At 43.5% G+C, this 16,998-nt stretch overlaps 1 protein-coding gene and 1 non-coding gene across 2 annotated transcripts in view; both read left to right on the top strand.

Moving 5' to 3' along the window:
* FRMD4B (FERM domain containing 4B) overlaps window positions 1–16,998 on the top strand; it is a 268,753-nt gene that overhangs the window by 45,669 nt on the left and 206,086 nt on the right. The window lies entirely within an intron of this gene.
* Window positions 11,593–11,665, top strand: TRNAR-CCG (transfer RNA arginine (anticodon CCG)). The gene has a single exon. It is a non-coding gene; the product is annotated as a tRNA-Arg (tRNA).

The raw sequence follows: 16,998 nt of genomic DNA, 5'->3' as shown, positions 1-16,998 counted from the left end.
ACTTAGCTGCTGTATACTACAGAGGAAGTTGTATAGTTATTTTCTGTCTGACCACAGTGCTCTCTGCTGACACCACTGTCCATGTGAGGAACTGTCCAGGACAGTTTCTGATATGGACAGAGGTGTCAGCAGAGAGCACTGGGGTCAGACAAAAAAGAAATTCAAAAAGAAAAGAACTTCCTCTGGAGCAGAACCCCTTTAAATTTCACAGATAAAAGGGTATTCCAGGAATAAAAAACAGGCATTTTTGTCTTTCAAAGACCTCTCCCTGTTTGTCTCCAGTTTGGGTGTGGTTCTGCAGCTCATTTCCATTGAATGAATGGAGCCAAGTTGTAATACCACACCCAAAGTGGAGACAAAGAGGGTGCTGTCTTTGAAAGAAAAAAATGCCTGCTTTTTTTTTATTCCTGGCATACCCATTTACTATCTCAGTGTCATGAGGATGAGAGGTTACAGACCTCTAGGCCAGTGGTCTCCAACCTGCGGACCTCCAGATGTTGCAAAACTACAACTCCCAGCATGCCCGGACAGCCGATGGCTGTCCGGGCATGCTGGGAGTTGTAGTTTTGCAACATCTGGAGGTCCGTAGGTTGGAGACCTTCTGCTCTAGGCCCTTGGTCACAGCGCAGTAAGGCTATGTTCACATGACGCAATGTCCGCACGGAGAATCTCCTTGCGGACATTCCAGACACTGCGGCACTAGGAACGCACAGGAATACACCATCTTATAGATGGCTATGCATTCTATAAGGACTCATAGACACAAAGAATGGACGTGGTCATTCTCTGTGCGGACACAGAAAATGGAATTTCCTTGCCGGAAACATCTGGCACGGAAATTCCGCCATGTGCACAGCTCGGCAGAATCCTACCGAATTAAACGCCAAGGAGGTGGCGGACACCAGGAGGCGCTGGACACACTCGGAGTGTAGAAACAACTTTAATCACCCATCATGCAACGCGTTTCACAGATTATCTGCTTCATCAGGCATACTCAAGTGAGTAAAAAGCATACTATATATAGGGAACTATATATAGTATGCTTTTACTCACCTGAGTATGCCTGATGAAGCAGATAATCTGTGAAACGCGTTGCATGATGGGTGATTAAAGTTGTTTCTACCATCCAAGTGTGTCCAGCGCCTCCTGATGTCCGCCACCTCCTTGGAGGCTCCTTGTGTTCTTTGTGCATCTATCTGAAGGTGGACCGGCTGCCGGCATACTTACACACAAGTTTTTTTCCATTGTTACACTTGGCGAGTGTAACAATCTGGGTGAGCATTGTAATTACCTCTATTCACCCTGGTTTTTAGTGATAATGCGCTAGGTAGCGCCCTCTCTATTCCTTTGCTGTTTTTAGACATGTGAACATGGCCTCAGGATATTTAGGTACACCAGTCCTAATCACGTCTTCATACTGTGATTGTGGCCAAGGCCCAGCTACCATAATATTGCTTGAAACACACTTTGTTAATATATATTAGAGAATAATGTAGCCTTTGATTGGTCTGTTATATGGTCCTATACTGTACCTGGTAGCACCTCTGCACCTTCCTCCCTGAACATTCTGAACATTTTATGTATTTGCATATTTAAAGGGGTTATCCAGTCACGAACTTCTTGGCTCGGCAGTTGATGACTTTTCCTGCATAAATTAGTTCAGCTTTCAGGTGCTCCGATGGGCTGGAAAAGGTGGATACAGTCCTAGGAGACTCTTTCCTAGGACTGTATCCACCTTTTCCAGCCCACCGGAGCACCTGAAGGCTGAACTAATTTACGCAGGATAAGTCATCAACTGCCGAGCCGAGAAGTTCGTGACAAATCGAATTTACTGTAAGTTCGCTCATCTATAACCGCTACATTGTATTCACAGTTTCTTTTCTGCACAATGACACTCAACCACCCACTATGCAGGAAAGCAGAGCCCCATTGTTGGCTGCAGTTCCCTGTACAGTTGGGTGGGTGGGAAATGCTGCCTTACAGGGAATGCAGGGCTAAGGATTAGGAATTGGAGCTTGGACCTAACATGATCCTAAAGTAATGGCCCATCCTAGCAAAATATGGGTATAGCCGTTATATTCTCTACATGAAATATTGTGAATGGTAATTCATCAGTTTAGAAACTAGGTGGCGATGTTTCCCATATGGAAACTGAATAACCGTTATTTGAATCTATATAAATAAAACTCAATGGAGGAGATTTATCAAAACCTGCCTAGAGTAAAAGTTGCTGAGTTGCCCATAGCAACCAATCAGATCGCTTCTTTCATTTTTGAAAAGGCCTCTGAAAAATGAAAGAAGCGATCTGATTGGTTGGTATGGGCAACTCAGCAACTTTTTCTCTGGACAGGTTTTGATAATTCTACCCTCGGGATAGGAGGTCGGGATAGGAGGACGGGATAGGAGGTCGGGATAGGAGACCGAGATTGGAGGTCAGGATATGGGCTTGGGATATGACAACAATATATGAGGTCGGGATATGAGGACGGGGTATGGGGTTGGGATATGACAACAATATATGAGGACGGGATATGGGGTTGGGATATGACAACAATATATGAGGTCGGGATATGAGGACGGGGTATGGGGTTGGGATATGACAACAATATATGAGGACGGGATATGGGGTTGGGATATGACAACAATATATGAGGTCGGGATATGAGGACGGGGTATGGGGTTGGGATATGACAACAATATATGAGGACGGGATATGGGGTTGGGATATGACAACAATATATGAGGACGGGATATGGGGTTGGGATATGACAACAATATATGAGGACGGGATATGGGGTTGGGATATGACAACAATATATGAGGACGGGATATGGGGTTGGGATATGACAACAATATATGAGGACGGGATATGAAGTCAAAACCTTCCTCTGTTGATTTTCCTCCACAACAAGGATTAGGAAGGAAAAACCAGGCAACGCCGGGTACTCAACTAGTGAGAAATAAAGCTGTAACTTTATAATGCACTGTCAATATAGCAATTCTTTTATTTATTTTTTTAGTTCTGCATTGCAAAGTGTCAATGAAATAAGATCATAACAGTAAAATTGTTCTGTCTTCCAAGATAAATAACAGACCCAGAAATGACACCCAAAAAATGCTAGAGACTATCCACCCTCTCAAAGTCTTAGGCCTAATGCTTAAAACTGTATTACATTATTATAGCCCCCTATCCACCTTTACTGTACTTGTATCTGTGCCTTCGAATGTATTCAAGATAAAAATTGTGTATGCTCCATTGCATTCTTTATTATCAAGATTAAAGGGAAAATTAAATTTCCAGAGTTCTCCTTTAAATACCGAATATTATGCTATTGCTAGTATCTAAGCATTGGACTTTGTAGTCTTGACAGTACATATATGCAGGTTATGAGGCATTTAGATTGTGTCTGCTATGCAGCAGGATCCTTCACTGGCTATAGCCAACTAGAATATTCAATGTCTATACCAGTGTTCTCCAACCTGCAGACCTCCAGATGTTGCAAAACTACAACTCCCAGCATGCCCGGACAGCCAACGGCTGTCCGGGCATGCTGGGAGTTGTAGTTTTGCAACATCTGGAGGTCCGCAGGTTAAAGACCACTGGTCTATAGTATGTGTTCATCCAAATTGTCTTTTCTTTTTGTCCATTGAGCAATAGATGACGTTTCTGAAAAAAATAAATTAGTATAATTGGAATTAATTATTTATCATTGAAGTGTTTTAAATTATTTACGCCGGCATTGCCACCAGAGCAGATCGTAAGATATCCTAAAAATAGTATAAGATAAATAAGTGTAGATGTGCGGTGTCCCGGTACCGTATTGCATACCGTACCTAGTGTAGAGGTCCCCAAAGTCAGAGAAACCACGCTCAGGTAGGGTCCCTCAGGTGGGACAGCCCCTAGTCACCTCTCCTCAATTCTAAATCTCTAATGTTAATACCTGTATATATTTAATAATAATGTATATCTAATATAATGTATAGTACTTACCTTGTTTAGCATCGCAGGACCTTCGTTCATGTGACCATGTTAATAACCTCTATGGTATGTTGGAGGACCTTTGGAGGTCCTTGGATCACGTGTTGCCCACAGTCCTTTGTAATGGTGATTGACTCAAGTATGGACCAATTAGCACTAGTCCGGCCTTACCATATAAGGGAGCTGTAGCCAATTATCGCTCTCTTGGGTTGCTGCTCTTGTGGATGCCGGACTAGCAGGACGGATCTGCACAACTTGCAAAGACACGCTAGGCCTCAAAACCTACCGGCCTCTGCTGAACTAAAACCGTGAGTTCTAAACTACCCCTGCCAAAGCTAGCGTGACTACTGGGCCGCAACTAAATCCCCTAAATCCAGCGGAACAGCGCATAATACCTAAAGACTCTAACTTGCTAAAGTCCCAACCTTTGTCAATCTCCAAAGAAAGCAGTTGTATGCATGGAGACTGTTCCGTTTATGAACTTTGCAGAAAATCTTCAGTAAAAGTTACAATTGTTTCAGAAAACTCTCTGGTTGTGGACAATCTATTATTATTTACCTCCCTATCGCTGTTGGGAAGGGTGGCGGTAGGACAAGCGTTACTGAGGAGCCCTCACCCTGGCGTCACGAATAGCAAGGGTTAACAAGCACCCTTTAATCACCGCACAGCTACACTCCCCATACCCTACACCCCCAGGCTATCATAGATGAATGTTATATCAGTGATGGAGATGGTGCCACAGTGGTTTGGAGGTCTGTTAATGAAAGGGCTTATCAGGGGTAAAAACAGGGTAAAAATATATTAATGGGGGCTGTAATTTGTTAGACCAGGCCACCTTTTTCCATTGTCCCATGGTTCACTTCTGATGCTTACATGCCTATTGTCTGTTTTTTTTTAACCAATAATTTATCAATTTTTTTTCCGTATAAAGGGTAAAAAAATAAGTACAAACAGTGCAAAACAAAAAAGCAGTACATACCCAAAGAATCCTAAAGAAGCAGGAAGCTTATATTAACCTCCCCCTTCTTTTCTGCAAAGGGATTGGCAGATTGGGATGGTGGGTGATCTCACGGTGCCCACCCACCATCCCAATCTGCCCACCCACCATCCCAATCTACCAATCCCTTTGCAGAAAAGAAGGGGGAGAATAACCCCTGAGGACCAGGACCAAGTCAGAACCTTAAAGGGGTACTCCAGTGGGAAATATTTTTTTTCATATCAACTGGCTCCAGAAAGTTAAACAGATTTGTAAATAACTATTAAAAAATCTTAATCCTTCCAGTACTTATCAGCTGCTGTATACTACAGAGGAAGTTGAGTTGTTCTTTTCTGTCTAACCACAGTGCTCTGTGGTGACACCTCTGTCCAGAGCAGGAGCAAATCCCCATAGCAAACCTCTCCTGCTCTGGACAGTTCCTGACATGGACAGCGGTGTCAGCAGAGAGCACTGTGGTCAGACAGAAAATGAAAACTCAACTTCCTCTGGAGCATACAGCAGCTGATAAGTACGAGAAGGGTTAGGATTTTTAATAGAAGTAATTTACAAATCTGTTTAACTTTCTGGCACCAGTTGATTTGGTTTGATTTTTAACCCTTCATTAAATTCTTCCTTAACTTCCTGTCCCCATAGTCATCAATACCTGTGCCTAACCTGCCAGATATTGCACAGACATATGGCGGCCTCCACATTCCCCATCACTGACAGATGATCTTAGTGGAAAGATATGTTGGATTCTTAATTCCTTAAAGGGGAACTCCCGTGGAAACCTTTTATTTTAAATCAACTGGTGCCAGAAAATTAAACAGATTTGTAAATCACTTCTATTAAAAAATCTTAATCCTTCCAGTACTTTTTAGGGGCTGTATACTAAAGAGAAATCGAAAAAAAGAAATTAATTTCCTCCGATGTCATGACCACAGTGCTCTCTTCTGACCTCTGCTGTCCATTTAGGAACTGTCCAGAGTAGGAGAAAATCCCCATAGCAAACTTATGCTGCTTTGGACAGTTCCTAAAATGGACAGCAGAGGTCAGCAGAGAGCACTGTGGTCATGACATCAGAGGAAATGCATTTCTTTTTTGTATTTCTCTTTAGTATACAGGCACTAAAAAGTACTAGAAGGATTAAGATTTTTTAATAGAAGTGATTTACAAATCTGTTTAAGTTTCTGGCAACAGTTGATAAAAAAAAAAAAAAAAAAAAAAAAAAAGTTTTCCAGGGGAGTACCCCTTTAAACCTATTTGCTGGAGGTGCAGACACTGGCCATACACTTTCAATAACTATTGGCCGACAGTTATCTCTCCTGACCTCCCTATACACATGGGCCAGCATTTATTGAAAGTGTATGGCCACCTGTAGTCTGCACCTCCAGTCAACACAGGGCAAATCTGGAGTAGCTAGATCCTACATTATTCCTGAACATCCCTAAAACTAGCAGATTTGCATTTGTGGGACAGTTGTAGTACAGTGCCTAGGTATCGGGGCCATACAGAATGATGCCTAGTACAGTACAGTTACCTAAACAATGATGCTGTAATGCAGTGTTTCCCAACCAGCGTGCCTCCAGCTGTTGCAAAACTACAACTCCCAGCATGCCCGGACAGCCGAAGGCTGTCCGGGCATGCTGGGAGTTGTAGTTTTTCAACAACTGGAGGCACCCTGGTTGGGAAACATTGTTGTAGTGCCTCTACTGCTACACATTGTAAAAGTGACATAGTGAACAGTAACTATAAGTAAATACCAACACACTAAAACACTGCAGTATTGCCTCTACTGCCATATATTGCAAAAGTAATACTGTACAGTAACTATGTAGTTAAAAACCAACACACTATGCTCATAGGATACCATACAATAACCAAGTAACAGCTTCATTTCTAAACATTGCTGTACAATATCTCAGTAATACTCCCATAAAATTATTAAAGATTTCTAGTTACAAGTTTCGGGGTGCCCCCTTAACAGAGCCACACTCTAATAAGACTGTCGCAGGTCCAGGCACTTTTGTCCCAATGTCGGTAAATTTACTGATAACCAGTTATAAACAATCATCCATCACACAGACCAGAACGATTCAGCACGGAACATGCTGAGAGTTGTAGTTCTCCCCCAGCTCAGTCTGTATTTTGCTCTTTTGCTCATGCTTTGTTGTTGTCATCACGTTGTATTCTCCCGACCCTGAGGCATACTGGGCCTGATCCTGAGACAGTAATAACCTTGTAGAGGAAATCTATCCCAGCTTCCTTTTTCCTGTAACAGATTGACACCTGTTTAGTACCAGGGTTGCTCAGGGAAGTCCTCAGACAGGAAAAGGATGGGAGGTAAATGCGAGGAAGCGAGCATAGAAATCTGATCAAGTGCTGCGAGACCTTTGCATAGAGTTGGAGTTGCTGCTTGTGAAATTTGTTATCGTATGTGAGTATTTTTATGCTTTTAAAATATTTTTTTTTTATTGACTTGCAGTACCCCATTTAACCACTATGAGCAGAAAAAAACACTACATAGAAAAACCCACTACAGTGATCCCTCAACTTACAATGGCCTCAACATACAATAGTTTCAACATACAATGGTCTTTTCTGGACCATTGTAACTTGAAACCAGACTCAACATACAATGTACAGACAGTCCAGATCTGTGAAACGTGTCACAACTGGAGGAACTGACCAATCAGAATTGGCATTTTACTGGTAAATCACCTCTATTACTGAAGTGCAAGCACTGAATGGTAGCGCCCCCTACAGTACAGAGAGGAACTACAAGTTCCTTACTACTCCTTACCTGTGCCGGGGTTAGCTGCTCCTTTGGACACCAAGTAAGGGCGGCTCCATTTGGGACACTGTGTGTTCTGTATAGGACCCTGAAGCTCCTGTCCTCTACATAAACCATTGTTTCCCAACCAGGGTGCCTCCAGCTGTTGCAAAACTACAACTCCCAGCATGCCCGGACAGCAACGGCTGTCCGGGCATGCTGGGAGTTGTAGTTTTGCAACAGCTGGAGGCACCCTGGTTGGGAAACACTGACATAGACAGTGATTAAAGCTCCCAGCAGATCTCTCTTACTTTTATATGTAAGGATTTGCTTTATATACAGCTCCCAGCAGCTCTTTCTTACTTTTATATGTAAGGATTTGCTTTATATACAGCTCCCAGCAGCTCTTTCTTACTTTTATATGTAAGGATTTGCTTTATCTATATTAGTTATCTACTTATTTTTCTTTAATCCTCACTTTTTCCTATTTTTGGATGACATTTTGGTGGCTTCAGAACCAATTACCAGGTTTCCATAGAGTTATGGTCTCAACATACAATGGTTTCAACATACAATGGTCGTCCTGGAACCAATTAATATTGTAACTTGATGGACCGCTGTACATAGAAAAACCCACTACATAGAGTCCCTCCACAAAAGTTGCACCCCAGTGCCTAATGCATGATGTCACGATATCCCTCTATTCTATGGGGTTCACATTGTTCAGCCAACATTATATTGTATGACACAATGCATATTGGAGCATTTTTTAAAGCACGTAAACTCATTGGATTAACCCCTTTGGTCACACTTTAGGACCCCTGTGGAAAGAATTGCAAAGCAGCAGAACGTATGCCATTTTAAGTGGAACAGGGCCAGGGCTTACAATGTCCCAGCAGGACCGTGTTATCTCAACATCCCCCACCACCAGCTATCAGGGTCTGGTCTGTGCACCCTTCGCTCATCTCTCCGATACCATGTGATATGACCCCGCCATGTTTTTTTACGTGCTTCCCCCCTTTTTTGTGTGCTTTGTTTTCTTGGTAGGGATTCCTCAGGGTGCAACATTTTTCACTAATGGTCTATTCACACGGCAGAATTTCCGCTTGTGGAATTCCGCCTCAGATAAAAGCCAATAGACTTTGATGGGATTCTGCCCTCCCATTCACACTTCTAACTGTGCGGAATGGGAGTGCTGAATCCCATTGAAGTCTATTGACTTTAATTTGAGGCGGAATTCCACAAGTGGAAATTCTGCAGTATAAATAGACCCAAAGTGTTTCCCAATGGTAGAATGTTTGGTTATTGTGGTCAGGGTGTTGATGAAGGGTATATGCTATTACCCTAGGGGCAGATGGCATTAACCCCTTGTGTTCGTGATGCCTGGGCATGGTTATCCTCTACACCACCCGAGTTATGGCCGCTGGTTACTGGGCCAGGTGCGGGGCAAATAATCACTCTGATGCAAGGTTACGGAACAATGGCAGTTTTACTGAGGCAGACAGTTGTTATAGTCTTTACAGCTCAGTTAGGCCCAAAGAGATGACCAGTGACTTTAGGAGACTTGCGGGCTCGTTGGAACTTGTAGTGGACTTGGACTTAAAGGGGTACTTTGACCCTGAGACATCTTATCCCCTATCCAATGGACGTCACGATACTCTGGCCCCGTGATCGCCACCCGGCTGTTTGAGCTGCATGCCGCGGTGCCAGCTCACAAACAGGTGGGTGGCGACTACAAGATTGCGGGGGTCCCCCGCGGTGAAACATCTTATCCCCTATCTTTTGGATAGGGGATAAGATGTCTCAGGGCCGGAGTACCCCTTTAATTATGCAATCCCACGCTGACTTTAGCAGGCTTGATAGACTTGACTAGACTTCTCCCCTGTGGTTGTTTACCAGGCTTTTACGTGCAACTTTTCACAACTTTTTCTTTAGAGGATTTTTAGAACATGATGCATTCTAGGCTATTTTAGATGGAAGGTTGGTCTATATTGATGCGGGAAATAGACAGCTTTGATAAATCCACTTAATTTTCACTTAAATATAACACATTAACCCTTTATATGAACCATAGTGTGACGAGAGTCCTGAGGAGTTTGGGGCTAGGGGACTGGGATTGAGTCCACCTAAAAGGACCAAACAGGGTACAGAAGGGCCACTTCTGTACTGGGCCACCAAATTATCACTGCAGTGTCCTGGGACTGTCTCACAGCTGTTACAGAGTAAAGTCAGGTGGCTACGGAGTTGACCTTTATCAGTTTTAGTATTGAGTTGTAAATGCATACATTTTCTATTGAAATTTGTCTTTGCATACACTGAACTCTTATGGATGTATAGGGGTTAACATTTGCACTCTTTACTCTCACCACTTTACTGGTGGATTACATATACACTGGATCATTGTTCACATGACTCTCCCCAGTCAGTTTCTATATAAAAACTTCTAGAAGGGCTGGGGGAGGGGCTCCCAAGTCCTATTCCCTTTCCCCAGGGGGTTGTATCCAAATCTAGTTGTGTCTGGTTCTATCCAGAGAAGTGCTAGGAAGTCTTCTAGCTCTTCTAGTTCCTGCATGGTAGACCATTTAGTCAGGAAGGTATTTCATGCTCTGATGCAAACGGACTGGGGGCGCCAGGTCGGTGCAATGAATGAGAGGAGGAGGCGGAGTGACTTGCAGCGGCAGGACCGGGCAACTTGCAGCTGCGGGCCTGGGACCTGTTGCTGCCGCATAGTATAGTGAAGGGGCAGGGGGTTCCTGCGCGCCCCCAGAGCTATGGAGCCTGGTCACGATTGCGACCCTTGCGACCTCTATAGCTACGCCACTGAGTACAACCCCAGACACCGCCCCACTTGTACCCTAGAGTCAAGGACTCTGTATGATGTGCAACATCACCTATTAACAAAAGCTTTATATGGGCTCATAGGAGACTCATCAGGTTAGTCAGAACACCCTGGGACTACTTCTCCCAGCTATCCTGAACTACTACTCTCATAGTCTTACTGAGCACCACTATTATTGCTTTGAGGAAAGAGCAAAATATTTGTTAGGAACTGCTACCGCTTTGTCACCGAGGTTCTTGATTCAGTCCTTACAAAAGTAGGAGCCAGAGATGAGCAGGAATCATTGCTGCGTCTGACATTTCACTGACTTTTCATGCTGCCCGTAGATTGTTATTGTACGTCTGCTGCTAATTTGCTTAGTTATTATTTTGTAAAACAAATGACAAAATGGTTTATTCTGTGCTGTGTAATCCAGATGATGCTGTGATGGTCCTGTTCTAGGTGACCTGTTGTTATAAATGAGTTTTAGTGATCTCTAGTTTATTATTTAGTTTTTTATTTATTTTAATTGTTGACATGCGGCAGAAACATTTTCATATGTTTGATGTGAGGTTGTTTGTCACTGCGGGGGTCATTTACAAAGGCACAGGGAGTGCAAACACAGGAAAATGTCTCAGGGTGGGTCTGTGGAGGCTATAAAAACAGAGAGGCACTGGAATAAGCAGTTTTTGGCTCAAAAAAAGGCATTGGCAATTGTCCAGAAAACGCCAGAAAAAAAGCTGTGTGGAAACTTAGCCTTAAAGTGCCCATTTTTAGTATAAACTCAGACATGGTAGAAAAACTGCAGATTGTCTGTGTGGATGAAATATTCACCATTCCCACCCACATACTGGGGACATTTCTCTGGTTGTCTGTGGATGTGCTGTGGAGACGTGAACCTGCTCTTAGCACCTGACCTTTGACCTGCAGTAACTGCTCCTGTTTCCGCCTCCAATTGTGATTGTCATGTAAACAAAGACTTCAGACTGAATAGACTGGGGAAGATGAGTATTCACATAACTAGTTGAACAGGATAAGGGATAAAAGGCCCAGTGGCCTAATGGATAAGGCGTCAGCCTCCGGAGCTGGAGATTGTGGGTTCAAGTCCCATCTGGGTCGATTTTATGTTGCAATTATTAATGTGATATGAACAGTAATTTAAGGGGGCCCCACAATGAGACATCCTATCCCCTATCCAAAGCATGTCTAGCAATGGAGTACCCCTTTAAGGCACTTTTACATGGGCTGAATATTGAGTAAATGAGTGTTTGTAGGATGTAGAGGTGTGGCTATGTTAGCTGACTGTATGTAAAAATAGGGGTTCATGAGCATGTATCAAGAACAGTGAAACCTCTATGAGGAGACCACAAAATCTTCTATGGTGACGGTCTTTTCAAAGAAAATGGACCCTGTGCATAAAGCATAGCATACTAAAAATTAATTACATTAAATCTGGTCTGAAAAAAAACAAAGAAAACAAAGCCAATAAAAAAGTCCCCACATCTATTACTTTATTACTTTACCCTGTGCCATGCTGTATTCCCAGACAGTAGGTTAGGCGGCAGATGTTCCCCACAATAGGTTAGGTGGCTGTTGTTCCCCCCACAATAGGTTAGGCGGAAGATGTTCCCCCACATTAGGTTAGGCAGCAGATGTTCCCCCACATTAGGTAAGGAGATGTTCCCCCCACATTAGGTAGGCAGAACAATAGGTTAGGCGGCAGATATTCCTCATCATAAGGTAAGAAGATGTTCTCCACATTAGGCAGGTGTTCCCCCACAGTAGGCAGATGCTCCCCCACATTAGATAGGCAGATGTACCCCCACATTAGTTAGGCAGATGTTCTCCCACATTAGTTAGGCAGATGTTCCCCCACATTAGTAAGGCAGATGCTCCCCCACATTAGGCGGCAGATGTTCCCTCACATTAGTAAGGCAGATGTTCTCCCACATTAGTTAGGCAGATGCTCCCCCACATTAGTAAGGCAGATGCTCCCCCACATTAGGCGGCAGATGTTCCCTCACATTAGTAAGGCAGATGTTCTCCCACATTAGTTAGGCAGATGTTCCCCCACATTAGTAAGGCAGATGCTCCCCCACATTAGGCGGCAGATGTTCCCCCACATTAGGTAGATGTTCCCCTACATTAGTAAGGCAGATGATCCCCCACATTAGCAAAGCAGATGATCCCCCACATTAGTAAGGCAGATGTTCCCCCACATTAGTTAGGCAGATGATCCCCCACATTAGTTAGGCAGATGTTCCCCTACATTAGTTAGGCACATGATCCCCCACATTAGTTAGGCAGATGATCCCCCACATTAGGCGGCAGATGTTCCCCCACATTAGGTAGATGTTCCCCTACATTAGTAAGGCAGATGATCCCCCACATTAGTAAAGCAGATGATCCCCTACATTAGTAAGGCAGATGCTCCCCCACATTAGTAAGGCAGATGCTCCCCCACATTAGTTATGCAGATGTTCCCCTACATTAGGCGGCAGATGTTCCCTGACATTAGGTAGGCAGATGATCCCCCACATTAGGCAGATGTTCTCCCACATTAGTTAGGCAGATGATCCCCCACATTAATAAGGCAGATGCTCCCCCACATTAGTAAGGCAGATGCTCCCCCACATTAGGCGGCAGATGTTCCGCCACATTAGGTAGGCAGATGATCCCCCACATTAGGCAGATGTTCCCCCACATTAGTTAGGCAGATGCTCCCCCACATTAGGTGGCAGATGTTCCCCCACATTAGGTAGGCAGATGATCCCCCACATTAGGCAGATGTTCTCCCACATTAGTTAGGCAGATGATCCCCCACATTAATAAGGCAGATGCTCCCCCACATTAGGCGGCAGATGTTCCCCCACATTAGGCAGATGTTCCCCTACATTAGTAAGGCAGATGCTCCCCCACATTAGTAAGGTACCCCCACATACTTACCTCCTGCAGATCATTCTTCTTCTTTCCTGGGGCTTCCTCAGGCATCTTCTTTCCTCTTCCTCCGCGCTCCGGCATCTGATGACATCACTCGGGCGCTGGAGCGCAGAGGAAGTTCCGGCCTCTTGTGTGTGATTGACAAGGAGAGTCAATTACTCACGGGAGGTATGCAGAAGCAGGACACTGTTGTTTACACAGTGGTCTTCTGCTTCTGAGCTCCGTTTGCCGCAGGGGGGTACATGCTGGACCCCCCTGACGGCGGCCGTAGGATTGGGGGGCTGGTGGCCCCTAAAAAGTGCTGTCTGGAACCATGGCCCCACCGGGACCCATGGTAGGGCCGGCCCTGATACATAACATTGGATTAGATCCTTATGGATTTTTGGTGATATCATTTCTGTCCGTACTTCTTTCTAAGACTCTGGAATAATTGTATTACATATTCTGTATCTTCATTGTGTTGTGTCAGAGCCGCATAACATCTCCTTTGTTGCTCTTGTTTTGGATGCACAGACCAGATTCTATTTTGCATTCTGTGTCTTTGGGTGAATGTTCACTATTGTTTATGAGGTAATTTTCCTAGTAAGTTAAAATGTATTGGGTAATATTATTACTTCTATATAAACAAATAAAGTATGATTGTTTTAGGTTCATCTGCTTGAGAAGAGTCACAGGTTCTGTCTGTTTTATCTACTACTATTATATTATAATGTGTTTTATATTACAGAGCTATATTGTTTATCTTGTTGGTCTTGTTGGTCTTTTGTTTGATTTGTAGATTTAACAACATTTTCACCCAATAACCTGTATAACTACAGAAAATGAATATTAATAGGGCAACTCTCCTTACAATATATAGATATTTTTTAGGCAGAACATAGTATAGTAGTGTGGTGTCCCGGTATTGTATTGTGGTCCCCAAAGTCTGAGTTACTATGCTCAGGTAGGGTCCCCCAGGTGGGACAGCCCCTAGTCGCCTCTCTTCTACTCTAATTTTATAATGTTTCTATGTACATATTTTATAATGTATATTTAATATAATGCATATTAGTACTTACCTTGTTAGCGTCGCAGGACCTTCGGTCATGTGACCATGTTAATTCCTCTATGTTAGAGGACCTTTGGAGGTTCTTGGGTCACATGTTTACCCATAATTCTATGTGAAGGTGATTGACAGAAGTATGAACCAATTAGCTCTAGTCCAGCCCCTGCCCATATAAGGGAACTGTAGCCAATTATCGCTCTCTTGGGTTGCTGTTCTCGTGGATGCCGGACTAGCAGAACAGATCTGCTCAACTTTCAAAGTCACGCTAGGCCTGAAAACCTACCGGCGTCAGCCTAAACTAAACCGTTAGTTCTAAATTAATCCCCGCTAAAGCTAGCGTGACTAATGGACCGCAACTAAATCCCCTAAATCCAGTGGAACAGCGCATATCAGTCTACGGACTCTAAAACGCTTAAGGTCCCAATCACTGTCAATCTCTAAGAGACTTTGCATGTATAGAGACTGTTCCGGTTATGAAGCTTGCATAAAATCTTCAGTAAAGTTTCAACTGTTTTCAGCAAACTCTCCGGTTGTGGACATTCAATTATTCTGTACCTCCCTATCGCTCTTGGGAAGGGTGGTGGTAGGACAAGCATTACAGAGGAGCCCTCACCCTGGCATCACAAATAGAAAGGGTTAACCAGACACCCTTTAGTCTCTGCACAGCTACACCCCATATACCCTACTCCCCCAGGCTATTACAGTAGGCAGAAAATAACATATTAAAGGGGATATTTTAGGTGATTTTAGTATGTACCTGCCAGACAGTAATGGACATTCCTAGGAAGGATCTGTTATTTTCTTGAGGCTAAATGGCTATGTTGTGAGATTACCATAACACTGATAATATATTTTTGTGAACTGGGTACATCCTGTTGGGCTATGTTGTCTCAAACTACACATCCCCTAGTTCCTTGTTTGTAAATGTGAGGTCACTTTCGTCCTTCCCACACATCAGCCACCCCACCCATTGAAACACAAAGGAGGTGCATTCTATTCAAAAGACCAGTGTTTTCTAACCAGGGTGCCTCCAGCTGTTGCAAAATGATCTGAAGAATTTTATATTCTGTTAAATATAAATATTGGGGCGAAAATCACAGAAGAATTGCGAGATCACCATCACACACAGGTACAGAAACTGTATTATGTACAGCCCCGGTAGCATAGTCAAATAGAAAAATTTCTGGAATACCCTTTTAACCCCTTAACGACACAGGACGTAAATGCATGTCCTGGTGCGGGGGTACTTAACGCACCAGGACGTACATTTACATCCTGTACATGACGCAAGCGCTGGACCTGTCCCGGCTATCAGCAGCCAGGGACCCACCGGAAATGGCAGACATCAACGATCACGCTGATGTCCACCATTAGCACCTCAGACGCCAATATAAACTCCAGATCACTGGGCAAAAAATTAGCCCTCATACCACCCTGTATATGAAAAAATAAAAAAGTTATATGTGGTCAAAGTTAAAACATACTAATTTTGTTTAAAAAGTTTGAGATTTTTTTTAAAGTGGTACAATTATAGAAAAGCACATAACATGGGTATCATTTAAATCGTATTTCCCAGCGTGAAAACAACATTTTGGAAATTTGCTAAATTGCGGTTTTCTTTTAATTTTTCCCACATAAATAATATTTTTTTGGTTGTGCCATACATTTTATGGTGAAATGAGTGATGTCATTACAAAGAAAATTGGTTACACAAAAAATAAATTGAGTGTTACATGAGCAGTGGACGTTAGGTGACTGCAAAAGATGTCAGGTGATTGCCGCAGCCAATAGTAGTAATAGGTCTAGGTAGTCACGAAGTGTGACCGCTGAGGCTTGCTGATTGGTTACATTGGTCATGTGACATCCGCTGCTAATGTAACACCAGGGTGCCGACTGGAAGCAGAACGAGGGATCAATGTCAAATTTAAGTAATACAGTTTGTTTTTCAAGGATAAGGGGACACTAATGATCATGACACATGAGAGAGGCACCAATGATTGTGACACAAGAGGGGAGATGAGAGGGACACTAATTATCGTGACAAATGAGGGGAGGGGAAATGAGGGGGGCACTAATGATTGTGGCACATGAGGGGAGATGAGAGGGACACTAGTGACTTTAACACAGGGAAAGACAAGGGGACACTAATTACTGTGACTTAGGGAGAGATGAGGGGACACTAATTACTGTGACACAGGGAAAGATAAGGGGACACTAATGACTGATCATATGAAGTCACGTTGCATGATGAGCAGCATCCTGGCTCCTTACTTGTTTTGTTGGCCCCTAGATTCATAACAAATTTGTTAAGCCCTGGGGAAAGGACATTTTGTCTGGTGTGACCTCTACTCTCAAAAGTGAATTGTATTACAAGTAATAAATCACTCCCCCCTCTTAACCCATTTTGGTCTTAGCCATCAAGGTAGGATAAACCATATAAGCAGGGTACTGTATGTGACTTCTTTGG

The sequence above is a fragment of the Hyla sarda genome, chromosome 6 (genome assembly GCF_029499605.1).
Source record: "Hyla sarda isolate aHylSar1 chromosome 6, aHylSar1.hap1, whole genome shotgun sequence".
Classification (NCBI taxonomy): Eukaryota; Metazoa; Chordata; class Amphibia; order Anura; family Hylidae; genus Hyla; species Hyla sarda.
The sequence above is the reverse complement of the archived record's forward strand: the minus strand, read 5'-3'. Positions and strand labels throughout refer to the sequence as shown.